The sequence below is a fragment of the Bos taurus genome, chromosome 27 (assembly GCF_002263795.3).
Source record: "Bos taurus isolate L1 Dominette 01449 registration number 42190680 breed Hereford chromosome 27, ARS-UCD2.0, whole genome shotgun sequence".
Taxonomy (NCBI): Eukaryota; Metazoa; Chordata; class Mammalia; order Artiodactyla; family Bovidae; genus Bos; species Bos taurus.
Window position 1 is genome coordinate 23718880 of NC_037354.1, and position 15043 is coordinate 23733922.

Here is a 15043-nt window from a genome sequence, read left to right on the forward strand (position 1 = left end):
ACTCCATCACAGGAATGCGTATACCCTCCACATCCTGCTCTTTCTACTTCAGAGTCTGCACTACTCCTGTGACCTTTTCCTAAAATTTCCTTTCATGCTATCTCCAAATTGCTTCATACACCTCCTCTTTGAAAGCTTCCAAGATCTCCACTACTCTGAAAGCAGCCCTTTTTACCAGATCTCTCAATATTATATTTAAACTTCTCATACAATGTTTATCTTTTTATGTCTTTTGTTATGATTTTTAAGACTTATTTTTTCATGTTATATAATCAAACCAATGTCTAATTTATCTTTGAATGCCTTGCACATAAAGAAGATTTAATAATTTTCTGCTTGAAAGAAAAATGGCATTTTTAATTGAAAATAAAAGCATACTCTCTTAATGTAAGATGTTGAAGTACACTTCAACATTTTCTAGAATTGTTGTTGTTCAGTTGCTCAGTTGTATCCAACTCTTTGCAACCCCACAGACTACAGCACTCCAGACTTACCTGTACATCACCAACTGCTGGAGCTTGCTCAAACTCATGTCCATCAAGCTGGTGATGTCATCCAACCATCTCATCCTCTGTCACCCCTTCTCCTTCTGCCTTCAATCTTTCCCAGCATCAGGATCTTTTCCAATGAGTCAGCTCTTCGCATCAGGTTGCCAGACTACTGGAGCTTCAGCTTTAGCATCAATCTGAATTCAGACTGATTTCATTCATCCTTCCAATGAATATGCAGGGTAAATTTCCTTTAGGATTGACTGGTTTGATCTCCTTCCAAGGGACTTTCAAGAGTCTTCTCCAATACCACAGTTCAAAAATATCAATTTTTCAGCACTCAGCCTTCTTTATGGTCCAACTCTCACATCCATACCTGACTACTGGAAAAACCATAGCTTTGATTAGATGGACCTTCGTCAGCAAAGTAATATTTCTGCTTCTCAGTATGCTGTCTAGGTTTGTTATAGCTTTTCTTCCAAGGAGCAAGCGTCTTTTAATTTCATGTCACCATCCGCAGTGATTTTGGAGCCCAAGAAAATAAAAGTCTGTCACTGTTTCCATTGTTAGCCTATTTGCCATGAAGTGATGGGACCGGATGCTATAATCTTCACTGTTTGAGTGCTGACTTTTACGCCTGCTTCTTTCCCTGTCCGCTTTCACCTTCATCAAAAGGCTCTTTAGTTCCTCTTTGCTTGCTGCCATAAGGGTGGTGTCATCTGCATATCTGAGGTTGTTGATATTTCTCCCGGCAATCTTGATTCCAGTTTGTGCTTCATCCAGCCTGGCATTTCGCATGATGTACTCTGCATATAAGTTAAATAAGCAGGGTGACAATATACAGCCTTGACGTAACTCCTTTCCCAATTTGGAACCAGTCTGTTGTTCCATGTCCAGTTCTAACTGTTGCTTCTTGTCCTGCATACAGATTTCTCAGGAGGCAGGTAAGGTGGTCTGGTGTTCCCATCTCTTTAAGAATTTTCCACAGTTCGTTGTAATTCACATAGTCAAAGGCTTTAGCATAGTCAGTGAAGCATAAATAGATGTTTTTTTCTGGAATTCTCTTGCCTTTACTATGATCCAGTGGCTGTTGGCAGTTTGATCTCTGGTTCCTCTGCCTTTTCTAAATCAAGCTTGTACATCTGGAATTTTCTAGAATATTTGTTTTAAAACCCAGGTTCCTATATTCCTTCATGCTTCCTTAATCAGAATATCTTAGACCCAAGAATCTTAAATGTTACATACTCTCCAGGGAATTCTTATCTGTACTAAAGTTTAAGGATCATTGCTTAATGTCAATGAAAGTTTCACATTTATTCTTCCACATGCACATAAATTTCATTACATAGTTCAAAGTTTGTACAGCATAACAAAAGCCTAAGGCTTAAGAAAAATTATCCTGACACTGAAAGACTGAAGTAATGTCATGTTTTATCATAAATATAACCAGAAATATTTCTGAATATTTATTTTTACCAAATAGTGTGCTGTGGTTATAAAACTATTTAAGGTACTAGCTTCAGAGAGCTTATGGTCAAGGTGAGAGAAATGATATATATGAAAAGTTGGTTGAAACAAGCAAAGTCATCAGAGGTGTCCTATTGTGTCCTATAGTTTCACATATTATCCAGCATCAGTTCAGTTCAGTTCAGTTCAGTCGCTTAGTCGTGTCCGATTCTTTGCGACCCCATGATTCGCAGCACACCAGGCCTCCCGGTCCATCACCAACTCTCAGAGTTCACCCAGACTCACATCCATAGAGTCAGTGATGCCATCCAGCCATCTCATCCTCTGTCGTCCCCTTCTCCTCCTGCCCCTGATCCCTCCCAGCATCAGAGACTTTTCCAATGAGTCAACTCTTCGCATGAGGTGGCCAAAGTACTGGAGTTTCAGCTTTAGCATCATTCCTTCCAAAGAAATCCCAGGGCTGATCTCCCTCAGAATGGACTGGTTGGATCTCCTTGCAGTCCAAGGGACTCTCAAGAGTCTTCTCCAACACCACAGTTCAAAAGCATCAATTCTTCGGCGCTCAGCCTTCTTCACAGTCCAACTCTCACATCCATGCATGACCACAGGAAAAACTATAGCCTTGACTAGATGGACCTTTGTGGGCAAAGTAATGTCTCTGCTTTTGAATATGCTATCTAAGTTGGACATAACTTTCCATCCAACGAGTAAGCGTCTTTTAATTTCATGGCTGCAGTCACCATCTGCAGTGATTTTGGAGCCCAGAAAAGTGAAGTCTGACACTGTTTCCCCATCTATTTCCCATGAAGTGATGGGACCGGATGCCATGATCTTTGTTTTCTGAATGTTGAGCTTTAAGCCAACTTTTTCACTCTCCTCTTTCACTTTCATCAAGAGGCTTTTTAGTTCCTCTTCACTTTCTTCCATAAGGGTGGTGTCATCTGCATATCTGAGGTTATTGATATTTCTCCCAGCAATCTTGATTCCAGCTTGTGTTTCTTCCAGTCCAGCGTTTCTCATGATGTACTCTGCATATAAGTTAAATAAACAGGGTGACAATATACAGCCTTGACGTACTCCTTTTCCTATTTGGAACCAGTCTGTTGTTCCATGTCCAGTTCTAACCATTGCTTCCTGACCTGCATACAGATTTCTCGAGAGGCAGGTCAGGTGGTCTGGTATGCCCATCTCTTTCAGAATTTCCCACAGTTTATTGTGATCCACACAGTCAAAGTCTTTGGCATAGTCAATAAAGCAGAAATAGATTTTTTCTGGAACTCTCTTGCTTTTTCCATGATCCAGCGGATGTTGGCAATTTGATCTCTGGTTCCTCTGCCTTTTCTAAAACCAGCTTGAACATCAGGAAGTTCACTGTTCACAAATTGCTGAAGCCTGACTTGGAGAATTTTGAGCATTACTTTACTAGCGTGTGAGATGAGTGCAATTGTGTGGTAGTTTGAGCATTCTTTGGCATTGCCTTTCTTTGAGATTGGAATGAAAACTGACCTTTTCCAGTCCTGTGGCCACTGCTGAGTTTTCCAAATTTGCTGGCATATTGAGTGGGCCTTAGAAAGCATCACTACGAACAAAGCTAGTGGAGGTGGTAGAATTCCAATTGAGCTATTTCAAATCCTGAAAGATGATGCTGTGAAAGTGCTGCACTCAATATGCCAGCAAATTATCTAGCATACTCACTGCCTAATCAAATCAAAATAACAGCATTTTAAAGCAGTGGAAATAACTCCAAATGCAGACATGATAGACAGAGAAAAAAAAAACAGAGACTCTGCAGTGAAGAGCTGGAGGTCCTGGTTGTTCCACTTCTCACATTCATTGTGCTCAGTCACTTCGGTCGTGTCTGACTCTGCAACCCCTGGATTGTAGCCTGCCAGGCTCCTCTGTCCGTAGGATTTTCCCAGTAAGAATACTGGAGTGGGTTGCCATGCCTTCCCCTAGGGGATCTTCCCAACATAGGGATAGAACCCATGTCTCCTCTGTCCTTTATTGCAGGCAGATTCTTTACCTGCTGAGCCATTGGGGAAGCCCCTCGCATTCAATAAGGAGATGTTTATCTGGACCAGGTTCTTGTTTTAGATATAAATTTCTCCACACCCTCCTTGTCCTCTCCTACAGCTAATCTTCATCTTTGAATGGCCCAGCAAGGATTATCAAGCACCACATAACAGAAATTCCACCCTCTGTGAGATGGAGGGTGTTTGGAGATGAAGGAGTAACCTGTGCAGTGGTGATTCTGGACAGTCAGATGGCAGAAAGACTCGATGAATTAGGGAAAAGGAATAAATCTCAGGAGTCATGTTCAGAGAGGGAAATGAAGGAATGACATAAGTAGTTTATACATAATTTATGGAATCCTAGAAACAGCCCAAGTGACACTGAAAAATCACTGCCATATATTGCTGACAGCTGATGTAAACATTATAGTTCTTTAGTAAGTCCACAGTCTTTAGCTTCCCCTCAATGGAACCTGTTATCCCTATTCCAGGTTAATCCAAGTCCAGCCAAATGTCAGCCCATCCCAGAAAGGGTAACCTCTTTCTCTCTCCTGCCCTCCACTATAAAGCTCAGCACCGGAGATCGGGGTCGGAGGGGAGGTCTGGGAATGAGGGGTGTCAGTACGTGCTTCTTTTCCTGCCTCTTCTGTTGAGGCAGCACAGAGTTTCCTTATTCCAGACCTTGAGGACACATCCCTTGAGAATGCCTCCAGCCTGCTGGGCAAGATACATAGCAATGACTAAGTGGTGAGATAGTCAAGAGACTCTAGACTTTTATCTGAGAGAGGACACCTGGGCTGGAACGATCCAGAGAAAATCTGGGGAAACAGAAAGCTGTGAAAACTGGAATGGAAGATCTGACACATTTCTAGGCAAGGACAGTGGTGTTGGCAAAGTTAGGCTTCGTGGGAACGCACAAGACACGGTGATGCAATGGTGTGGCCTGGCCAGCTGGAACACAGAGTTTGTGTTTGGAAGGAGAGAAGATAGGAAAAAATGGGATGAGTCCAGACTCTAGCAGGCCTCAGAGAGTGATTTTAGTTTTCACTAAGAATAGTAAATCTTTTCAAATTAATCAGTGGTATTACCCCAGCTGCAAAAATCTAGACATCCTCATTCTTAACTCTTTATTAAGTAGTTTGGAAAAAGGAGGCAGAACCTTTTTTTTTTTTTTTTAAATGATGCACTCAGTTCAGTTCAGTTCAGTTCAGTCACTCAGTCGTGTCCGACTCTTTGTGACCCCATGAATCGCAGCACTCCAGGCCTCCCTGTCTATCACCAACTCCTGGAGTTCACTCAGACTCACATCCATCGAGTCAGTGATGCCATCCAGCCATCCTCCTTCTCCTCCCCTTCTCCATCTCCCCTTCTCCTCCTGCCCCCAATCCCTCCCAGCATCAGAGTCTTCTCCAATGAGTCAACTCTTTGCATGAGGTAGCCACAGTACTGGAGTTTCAGCTTCAGCATCATTCCTTCCAAAGAAATCCCAGGGCTGATCTCCTTCAGAATGGACTGGTTGGATTTCCTTGCAGTCCAAGGGACTCTCAAGAGTCTTCTCCAACACCACAGTTCAAAACCATCAATTCTTCAGCACTCAGCTTTCTTCACAGTCCAGCTCTCACATCCATACAACCCATTAGATTACAGCTATAGTCAACACTGATCAAGGACTTTTAATATGTATACATCACAAGGAATTCAGTGATGAGTTTAGAGAAAAGTCAGAAGATTTTGGTTTTTGTTTTGGTGATACACTTTTAAAACTTGAGTTCTACTTTATTATAATTCACCATGCTCATGATAATAAGTAACGAGCGATACCATTAAGATAAAAAGGAGGTAACATGAATTTAGGGAACTAAAGAAAATCAGTTCAGTTCAGTCTCTCAGTCATGTCCAACTCTTTGCGACCCCATGGACTGCAGCATGCCAGGCTTCCCTGTCCATCACCAACTCCAGGAGCCTACTCAAATTCATGTCCATCACATTGGCAATGCCATCCAACCGTCTCATCCTCTGTCGTCCCCTTCTCCTCCCACCTTCGATCTTTCCCAACATCAGGGTCTTTTCCAGTTAGTCGGTTCTTCTCATCAGGTGGCCAAAGTATTGGAGTTTCAGCTTTAGCATCAGTCCTTACCATGAATATTCAAGACTTATTTCCTTTAGGATTGACTGGTTGGATCTCCTTGCAGTCAAACAGACTCTCAAGAGTCTTCTCCAACACCGCAGCTCAAAAGCATCAATTCTTCAGTGCTCAGCTTTCTTTACAGTGTCTTTGCACAAGATTTTAGGGGCTTCCCTGGGGACTCATCGGTAAAGAATCTGCCTGCCAATGCAAGAGATGCAGGTTCGATTCCTGGGTTGAGAAGATCCCCTGGAGAAGGAAGTGGCACCCCACTCCAGTATTCTTGCCTGGGAAATCCCATGGACAGAGGAGCCTGGTGGGTTACAGTCCATGGGGTTGCAAAGAGTCGGACACGACTGAGTAACTAAACAACAACAACAAAGGTTTTGGAGCAAGTCATCCTCCTACAAAATGCTAACCATTTCTTAAAAAATAGCTAGATAAAAAGAGGCTTATTTTAAAACAATTATATTTTACACTTAAATGACAAAATTTCCTGGTCTTTTTCCTGCCACCATCCATCTTTTGCTTTTCTTTAAATATTTCAGGTTTGGATGTGCTTGTATCACCAGTGATCTATGGTCTTGGTGGCAGAAATGAACCTCTTATTGTGCACGAAATTCCAAAGGCAAAAAAATACTTCTATGTCCTTTGATTTTTTTTTTCAATTTCCAACTTCAGATATTATTGCTGCCTATGTTACTTTATTTGTAAGTAACAAATAGCAAGAAATGTGCAAATAATGAAAGTTGTTTAATTTAGAGGCTAATTAAACACTTATGAAATAGTGTTTTACCTTTTTTCTCCATGTAGATTGTTGTTTTTGTCTAATGTTTAATTGCTAAGTTGTATCCCACTCTTTTGCCACTCCCTGACAGGTAGCCAACTAGGCTCTTCTGTCCTTGGGATTTCCCAGGCAAGAGTACTGAAGTGGGTTGCCATTTTCTTCTCCAGGGAATCTTCCTGACCCAGGAATCAAACCCAAGTCTCTTATGCCTCCTGCATTGGCACGCAGATTCTTTACCATTGAGCCACCAGGGAACCCCTCTCCATGTACATACAAGGAAGCTAAATTACCACCCCTTGAAATACCCAAGCAGTTATTTTCTCTAGGTATATTATACATACATTTAGAGCAGGGTTTCCCAAACTATTTATGGTGACCAATTTTTTTTAATCTCTTCTGGACGTATACCATTTTAAAATGAAAAAGAGAGCACTGAAAAAATAAAATTGAGGGAAAAACAGAAAAAAAAATAGAAGGCAAAGTGTGTTATCGTCAGATTCAACAGACATAGAATTACTCTGTCAAACTATTATACTCTGCTATGCTGTTCAGTTGCTAACTCGTATCTGACTCTTTTACGACCCACCAGGCTCCTCTGTCTATGGGATTTCTCAAGCAAGAATACTGGAGTGGGCTGCTATTTCCTTCTCCATGGGATCTTCCTGACCTAGGGATTGAACCCACATCTCCTGCTTGGCAGGCAGATTCTTTACCACTGAGACTCCTGGGAAGCCCACCTAACACTTTTTTTGTTGTTATTCAGTCACTCAGTCACGTCCGACTCTTTGCATCCCCATGGACTGCAACACGCCAGGCTTCCTTGCCGTTCACCAGCTCCCAGAGCTTACTCAAACTCATGTCCATTGAGTTGGTGATGCCATCTAACCATCTCATCCTCTGTCGTCCCCTTCTCCTGCCTTCAATCTTTCCCAGCATCCTGATCTTTTCTAATGAGTCAGCTCTTCGCATCAGGTGGTCATAGTATTGGAGCTTCAGCCTCAGCATCATTCCTTCCAGTGAATATTCAGAATTGATTTAGAGGTTTCTAAATGCTTCCTCTATTTCTGTGCTCATCTCCAGACAGCTGTCTGTCCATTCTACATTCCCACCAGCAATGTATAAGAATTCCAGTTGCCTCACATCCTCTCCAATATAGTTCTTGGTATGGTTTGTCTTTTTAATTTTAGTAAGTAGTGGTATTTCAATACAGAGAAGGTGATGGCACCCCACTCCAGTACTCTTGCCTGGAAAATCCCATGGACGGAGGAGCCCGGTAGGCTGCAGTCCATGGGGTCGCTCAGAATCGGACACGACTGAGCAACTTCACTTTCCCTTTTCACCTTCATGCATTGGAGAAGGAGACGGCAACCCACTCCAGTATTCTTGCCTGGAGAATCCCAGGGACAGGGGAGCCTGGTGGGCTGCTGTCTATGGGGTCGCACAGAGTTGGACACGACTGAAGTGGTATTTCAATATGCTTTTAATTTTCATTTCCCTAATGAGGCCAATCATCTTTTACTGTACTTACTGGTCATTCATACATCTTCTTTTATGAAGATTCTTTGCCCCACTGTTAAAGCCTGGTTATTTGCCTTTGTGTTACTGAATCATAAGAGTCTTCATACATTCCAAATACAAGTTGTTGATGATGTATGCTTTACAAATATTTCTTCCCAGCCAGTAGTTTGTCTTTTCCTCTTCTTCACAGTCCTTTTAAAAGAACAGAGGTTTTTGTTCTGTTTTGTTCTCTCTCTCTTTCCTTTTTTTATGATTCATGTTTATCAAGGCCTAGGAAAGCTTTACTTAACTTAAAGTCACAAAATTTCTCCTGTGAGTCTTAAGAGTTTTACATTTAGGTTTCTGGTTCATGGTCCATTTAGACTTAATGCTTAAAGTGTGAGGTCAGTGTGGAGATTCATTTTTCCCAAATGGTTACCCAATTATCCCAGCAACATTTGAAAATAATTATCCTACCCCATTGGCTTACCTTGGCATCTTTATCAAAAATCAACTGAACGTGTAGTAAAGTATGGACCTATTTTGGGAATTTTTATTTTGTTCCATTGGCCTGTACATCTATCCTTATATCAGTATCATCCTTCCTTGAATTGATTACTGAAGATTTATAGTAAATCTTCAAATCAGGTAGTGTAAATCATCTAAAAATTGCTCTTCTTTTTAAAAGTCTTTTAGGTTCATTTGGTTGTTTGTATTTTCAAATACATTTTAGAATCAACTTGTCAAGTTTTTTCTAAAAAACCTTATGGAATTTTCATTGTTTCCATGTTGAATCTGTGCATCATTAAGGGGAGATTATTATGGGGAAAACCCTAACAATTTTGAGTTTTCAAATCCATGAACATGGTATATGTCTCTATTTATTTCGGTCATTAGTTTCTCTTAGCAGTTTCTTATAGCATTTAATGTATATGTTTTTGTCTACATATTTGTTAAATCTGTCTCTAAGTAGTTTGTATCTTTTAATCATAAGTGGCATTTATTTTAATTACAATTATTAATTGCTAGTATAGGGAAATACAACTGATTATTTTATGTTGACCTTGAATCTTGTGACCTCATTAAACTTAATTTTTATTTCTAGTTAACCCAAATAGATGTTAATCAATTTTATTGATTATTTTCAAAGAAATAGATTTGATCTTCTCTATCATTTGTCCATTTTCAATTTCCATGATTTCTGTCTTATCTTTATTATTTCCTTTCTTCTTCTTTCTTCTTCTTCTTTCTGACACTAATTTAGTCCCCCTACTGACACATAACTCTTTTGGGGATTTCATCCAGTGCCCCAGATTACCTGAGGACTCCTCATGCCAACTGGTGGGAACAGAAGTAATCCTAGGCTTCAGTGAAAGTGAAAGGGGCTTCTCTTGTGGCTCAGCTGGTAAAGAATTTGCCTGCAGTGTGGGAGACGTGGGTTTGATCCCTGGGTTGAGAAGATCGCTTGGAGAAAGGAAACACTCCCCACTCCAGTATTCTGGCCTGGAGAATTCTATGGGCTGTACAGGTGCAGAGAGTCAGACGCGACTCAGCGACTTTTACTTTCACTTTGTGAGCTCCAGGAAGTTATCTGCCTCCTGACCTCCAATACCTCTTTCCCTGGCTTTGGAGAGTTCCTTCTTACACCTGTGCCAATTAGCATTCAGTCAAGCGTTTGGGGAGACCCCTCTGCAGACCCCCTAAGCTCACTATGCCACTCCTCTGTCCTGCTTCAGTCCCCACAAACTCTGATCCCTTTCCCCTCAAGACTGTCAGGTTGTGTGTGGCTTTCCTATTTCTACTCCGTGACCCAGAAACTTCTCCCAGGCAATAGTACACCTCATCTATTTGGGGCAATGGTATAGCTCATCTATTTGTTTTTTTGACCTTTTAGAGATTACAGTCCTGCATTACCTATTTTACATTTTCTGGAAAACACTGTTTTGTATTCGTGTGTGTGTGTGTGTATGTGTGTGTATGAGAGAGAGAGAGAGTGAGAAGAGAAAGAGCAGGATCCCTTCATGGACAAAAGCTAAGTCAACCTGTAAAAGAGTTTTTTCACAAAAACATCCCAGCCTTTTAGTATTGGCACTGTTTCAGGTCTTATCACAATATAAAACATTTATTGGAAGGGTGTAATCAATAGGTTACATTAACATAGACAAATATTTGGATTCCTATTTGGTCTGACTTTGAAATTATTCCTGAGTGTATATGCTTGAGTATACCATTCAGCTATCATCCAGAATTACTTTTGGTTTATTATTAGTGTAGCATGTTATTTGAAGTTATTGTTAATTGTTATAATCCAAAGGATAATCATACCTGGCATTCCTTACTGAGACTTGTGGCAGTGGACATACATAAAGGTAAAATAAACAGTTTTAATATATTATTTGCTTTTCAGAAGGAAGCCTTATAATTCAGAATTGGTGAGAGGTTATTTCTTTTTGATCCAGATCTCAATAAGATTATCCATAAAATAGCTGGTATGAATTGAAATAAATATAATTTAAAAGCAATCCATAGTAGTCATAATAAACTTTAAACCTGAATAAGCAGAGAAATTACATGACCATAATTCTGTGTCATATGCTGCTGCTGCTGCTGCTGCTGCTGCTGCTAAGTCGCTTCAGTCTGTCCGACTCTGTGCGATCCCACAGACGGCAGCCCACCAGGCTCCCCCGTCCCTGGGATTCTCCAGGCAAGAACACTGGAGTGGGTTGCCATTTCCTTCTCCAGTGCATGAAAGTGAAAAGTGAAAGTGAAGTCGCTCAGTCCTGCCGACTCTTAGCGACCGCATGGACTGAAGCCCACCAGGCTCCTCCGTCCATGGGATTTTCCAGGCAAGAGTACTGGAGTGGGTTGCCATTGCCTTCTCCGGTCATAATGTTAAACTCCTTTAATTAATAAAATACTGGAATTTTACATTGTGAAGAATAAAAGATAGGAAACTAAAAGAATAAAAGGAAGAATTTAAAATTAAAAGAAAGTGAAGACTAAGAAAAAGGAGATCACTTCCTTCTAAAGTTTTTACTGTATCCATAATTTATTTTACCATTAGATAGCCTATTATTTTATAAGAAAGAAAGAAAGTTTATATTTATAGGAAAATATAAATTATATATGCATTATTTTCTTTAGCATTAGTATTGGTGAGGTATCCATGTATGTTTTTCTATAGAAATTTAAAATATTTTAACTTTCTGAAATCATAAAATTTGAAATTATTATATTAAAAAATTCTGGGAGCACCATTAGTTTCTCTTTTCATTCTCTATCATTTTTTATTATCTCTTTGCCAAAAATGTCAGTATAGAAAATAAGTCAACTACAGAAAATGAGAAAGAAATAATTGAGACAGGAGTAAAACAAGATAAATGAACAATTCCAAAGAAATATATTCAAAGCCACTTGAAAATAGCTTGAGGAAAGGATTAAAAATGGTCCATTAATTTATTAATAGTTAAGATTCTGTTGAGGTATTTTTCAGAAAGGGAATGAGGCCATCTAGCCCAGTAGAATTATTTTCCTTTTTTGTTTCACTTGAATAGAAGAGGCCCCATCCTGTATGATTCTGATATTCACCATTTCCATCTTCCCCTCTGGGCCAGAATTAGCGATCTAGTCAATCCCATCTTTAGCAGTTGTGAGAATGCTGTCTCAAAGTCACAGAGCTATCAAGAAGCAGGACTGAAATAAAGCCTGCTTCTGTCTAAGTCTGTTTTGGCTGCTTTAACATAATACCATAGACTGAGTGGCTTACAAACAACAGAAATTTATTTCTCACAGTCTGGAGCTAGCAAGTCTGAGATCAAGGTGCTGGCTGATTCAGTGTCTGAGGGCTGAATTCCCAGTTCATAGACACTATCTTCTTGCTGAACCCTCACATGGCAGAAATGGCAGAGGAGCTCTTTGAGGTCTCTTTTTTAAGGGCACTAATCCCATTCATAAGGGCTTCACTCTCATGACCCCATCATCTTCTAAAAGCTCTTTCTCCTTACCATCAGAATTTGGGGGTAACACAAACATTCCATAGCAGTTTTTACAGGCGTGACTTCTCTCAGCCCAGGTGAACTTTGTTTCAGAAAGCATGAGATATCCATAGTTGAAAAGGAAATAAAAAACTGTTGCATCAATCAAGAAGAAAAGGAAGTCTTTTTCTCTCTTGTTATATTCGTTTCCTATTCTATTACACCCTTTCCTCTTTTCTATTTATTCAATACTATGCCCCAAACAAGTTTTTACTCTGAAATATAGTGTGATTTTGGTATATATCATTAGTTTCAGAGAAGGTCTCTGAACTTTGATCATTAACTCCCATCAGTAAAACTTTCTTAGCATGGAACCCCAATATATACATTTATTTGTAAATTAGGTAATAAATCACTATACTTATATGCTTTGCACATTTGACAAAAGTAGAAATATTTAAAGAACTATATACATAGATATAGATTCTAAGATTTTCTTCCCTTTCTGAGGAGAGTCCTGTCTGCCAGGTGAGAGATCACCAAGAATATTGTCATTATGGTCTACTGGTCCATCAAGCATACATAGATACCTAATAGTGTAAACGACCTTGACTTGAGCCCTTTGAGAACATTAGAGTTTATCACAAAAGAGATGCTCAACCAAATTCAGTGTAACCCTTAGCATTCCAAAGTGTTAATAGCTCAATTGTGTCCAACTCTTTGCCACCCCATGGACTGTATAGCCTGCCAGGCTCCTCTGTCCATGGAATTCTCCAGGCAAGAATCCTGAAGTGGATTGCCATTCCCTTCTCCAGGGGATCTTCCCAACCCAGGGATCGAACTTGGGTCTCCCGCACTGCAGGCAGATTCTTTACCCTCTGAGCCACTAGGGAAGCTCCTTAGTGTGCCAAACGTAGAGGCAAATTAAGAAATAAAATTGCCATTTGCACCAAATGTAGTAGTAAATATACAAACGTAGTAAATGTAGTAAAGATGATCATATTAAATAAACAAAATTCAAAACGAAGCAGTCATTGGCAGCATGTAATCTACACGCTAGATGTTATTCACTGGAGTAAACAGAAAGCATTTACACGTTCTTCAGAGTTACAGAAGCTTCAGACTATGAATTCTCCTTGACATGGGCTTTTGGATACCTCCCTAATGGAAGAGAACTCCTTTGTGAAGTTGCAGCCCTGGAGACAGACTTATTTTGCCAGGGCAGACATTGTCATTCACTAAACCTGCTGTCCTATTGCAGGCACTGTCTCACTCACAGGGCTTAACCAAATGCAGTTTTAATAATGTCCTTCCTATACCAAAGACCTAGGTCCATGCATGGCAGTGACTCTTAATAAACATTCCATTTCCCATCATTGACATTATTTTGAAAGAATCTACCAGAACTTTGAAAGTGTTAGTCATTCAGTTGTGTTCAGCTCTTTTTGACCCCATGGACTATAGCTCGCCAGGCTCTTCTCTCCATGGAATTCTCCAGGGGAGAATACTGGAGTGGGTAGTCATTCCCTTCTCCAGGGGATCTTCCCAACTCAGGAATCGAACCCATGTCTCGTGCATTGGCAGGAAGATTCTTTTCCTTCTGAGCCAACTTTGAGTAGTCCTAAAAGGCTTAAGTAAGTTGCATCAGCAAGTGAGAGTAACCATAAGACCAAAGCAGATTTATGTTACACTGGCTCGGACAAGAAGGTATCCCTGCTGTTAGATCAAAGCACACAGACCTAGAAACACTATGAAATTAAAAGATTAATTTGCAATAAGAAGATGACATTTATAAATTAGATAAAATCTGTAATACATTGCCAGAGTGGGATGATTTGCTTAGATGGAAAATACCAGAGACATACATAAGCCAGAATCTCTAGCTTGGTATACTAACCAGAATCCCTGCTCTCCAGGGATATAGACGAGTTTGCAAAGCTTCCTCAGGTCAGAGGGCAGCTCCACCAATGGCTGAAACTGGTCCTTTATCATAAAAAGCACGAGCTGGAAAGCAATCAGGGCATGATGTTGCTATTTTCACTGCTCTTACAATTCCCAGCAGGATCTTGAAAAACATCAAGTGACTTCTCGTATTCCCACTCCTCCCATCTGCTAAGCTGAAACCAACACTAATTATCACATACTGTATTCACCTCTCACAATTACAGGAGACTTGGATTATCTCAAATTTGTAGAAATATAACTTGAGGAGTTATTCTATAAACAATAAATTCTGAAAGGCACTTTTTTGTTGTGGAACACTTCTGATGGCCAGTAAGTGCAGATAGGAAACAGAAATAAAAATATAATTTTAAATTGGTTGTGTATTAGAATGTGTTTGCACCATACCCATGGTATGTGGCCAAGTTTCTCCATAAGGATTTGAAATGACCTTACAATGAAATTTGGATTTAATGAGTTTTTAGAAATGAGGGGCCAAGTTGCCAGCCCTACTTTGGGCTATGGTAAAATCAGAAATTAAAGCCCATCTTGCTTGAAAACATTTAGCTGTGTCTCCTCTCTAGTAATCTCTCAGTAAAAGTTACATTATGGGAATTCCCTGGCGGTCCAGTGGTTAGGAATCCTCACTTCACTGTAGAGAGCACAGGTTCCATTCCTGAGGAGGAAACTATGATATCGTATGCCATGCAGCATGGCCAGAAAAGAAAAAAGCAATCTTTATGTTGGTAATT

The 15043-nt window shown here is 40.2% G+C and overlaps 1 protein-coding gene across 4 annotated transcripts in view; it reads left to right on the top strand.

The window, feature by feature from the left end:
* Positions 1–15043, top strand: part of DLC1 (DLC1 Rho GTPase activating protein) — a 522282-nt gene that overhangs the window by 323028 nt on the left and 184211 nt on the right. The gene's annotated exons all lie outside the window — the stretch shown is intronic.